Source organism: Vicugna pacos, unplaced genomic scaffold (assembly GCF_048564905.1).
Source record: "Vicugna pacos unplaced genomic scaffold, VicPac4 scaffold_19, whole genome shotgun sequence".
NCBI classification, from domain to species: domain Eukaryota; kingdom Metazoa; phylum Chordata; class Mammalia; order Artiodactyla; family Camelidae; genus Vicugna; species Vicugna pacos.
In genome coordinates, this window is record NW_027328740.1 from 32,946,308 (window position 1) to 32,948,465 (window position 2,158).

A 2,158-nucleotide genomic window follows, 5' to 3' on the forward strand; every position below is an offset into this window, starting at 1 on the left:
TAGCTGATGTATCAGCTATCACTGGCACTGGAAACCGTGGGGTACTCCCAGTTGAAGTTTAGGAAAAGACCTTCATTGGCAGATATGTTGTGATATCTTTTTGGAAAAGTAGAAGGCTCCACCATTAGTCCAAAATAATTGCTCTGTATGGGAGACAAGATGCTTTACTGAGAACTAGAAGTTGTAGTTGTAATGAAGTTCACACCACAGCCATTTGCTTCATTGTAGCTGCTTTGAGAGTGCCCGTGGACAGTGGTCAACTGATTTAAAATAGCACGTTGATCCACTGCAATATTGTTCTGGTGGTCTAAATGACATTGATGATGGAGGAGAAAAATCACCTCTGATCAGGTTAGTTGTATCACCAAGTACGTGGCTAGTAGACGGCTTTCTTATTAGAGGCATGTTTAAATTTGCAGAAAGTAAAAATGAACTTTCTACACTAGTGTCAGCCACAAAACAAGAATTATGGTTATGCACATTACCCTCTGCTTTAAAGTGCTTCTTTTTGAAATCTTAAGCCAATGAAAATACCAGAGAGCCATTTTTATTCACAACTCTTCTTTTTATTCTCACTAAAACCTGGGGACAACCTCGTTTAAGATTTCGATTATGGCAGAACTGTAGCTAAAACCAAAGGAGAAAAATTTTAGTAATATTTTAAAACAAAACACAAGACTATATTAAGCCTAACCTATAAAATCTCAGATTTCACGTTTACTATGCAATGATATTATCATAAAAATGTGTACAATGCTGACTATATTTTGAAATTCCATATTTGGAATATACACATTTAAATAGAATAGTCATCAAATTTAAGAAGTAAGCATTTGCAGCAACGGTGAAAGCAACTTTTAAAAAAAAAGCTTTAATACCTTCATTTAGATTTCTTTTAAGATTCATAGTTGCTAGGAACGTTTTGCATAATCTTGAATAGTTAAGGCACTGTCTTAATTTTTAGAAAAAATAAAGAATTTCAGCCTTTGTAGTTTTATAGAATTTCAAAATCTTGCTTTACATTTATATTACCATATTTTGATATACAAAATAAAATTTTATATATACGTTACCAAGTCATAACTACAATTACTGAATTCCTTGCTTAAAACAGAGACTTCTTTCTCTTCTGCCAGAAAGTCAGCTGGACAAGAAGATTTTTGCAAATTCTGCCGCAATTTACTAAACCCATAAATGTTAAGCTGTCTAAGTAAACTTTTCATACTTCCAGTTTCAAATAATCTGAAAGGGGCCTATCGTTCCAACACTTCCTTCTTAAAGACAGCTTCACCAATCACTATGGAAGATCCAGTATAACCCCACCAGATGGATTTAAATTGGTCACTCCCAGCCATTTTCCAGAGTTTTCCTGGAAATGTCAGAGAACGAAAATCATTATCTTCACCTGATTCTGAGACACAATGTATGTAACATGGTCTTTTTATCAAGGATTCTTCAGACAAATTCTGAAAAGCATTTTCTTCAAACATAGACTTCAAGACAAGTCCCCAGAGATTGTTTGATCACACAATAGAGATCTACCAGAGTTTCCTGAACCAGTTGGTCCGTCTTTATGAGACACATCTTGAATTTCTGAAGAAACAGGTGTCATCTCAAATAACTTTTTCTACTGCTACTTTTCTAATCTGCATGTTTTTGAGCACTGCAGCTACAAATGCTGTTCTGGCAGGCCTGCACAGATAAACTGCTAGGCCATCACAATGGTTCTCAACTTGAGAAGATGCGACATCACAAAACGACTGGTCTCCTAGCAACCCAAGTGTAACATTAAGCCAGTGTTTATTTCTCATTCATCCAGTTAAAATGAAACATATAGGATACTTATTTTTATAGTGTGATCTGCAAATATTATCCCCACAAAATCTTTTTAAATAATTTAATTTTTGGGTCTATGAAATAAAACCAATCTCCATACTTTTGTACACAAATTTATAACAGATTTATGAACAGAGTATAAATAATGCACAAAATATATAAAATAATTTTAAAGTTATGGAATTTAAAGTGAAATTTGTGTTAAGCCTGTACAGAAAATTTATACCTATTACATTATAATTTGTAATTAAAGTGAAACAATTTTATTTGGAAATGGAAGTAGTTATTTATCTGTTTACTTTACAATAAGTAGCTCTATATT

The 2,158-nt window shown here is 33.3% G+C and overlaps 1 long non-coding RNA gene across 1 annotated transcript; it reads right to left on the reverse strand.

The window, feature by feature from the left end:
* Positions 1–544: 544 nt before the first annotated feature.
* LOC140693259 (uncharacterized) lies at positions 545–1,684 on the reverse strand. The gene is made up of 2 exons (XR_012068983.1): positions 1,543–1,684; positions 545–627 (listed from the first exon to the last, which is right to left on the reverse strand). It is a non-coding gene; the product is annotated as an uncharacterized lncRNA (long non-coding RNA).
* Positions 1,685–2,158: the final 474 nt, after the last annotated feature.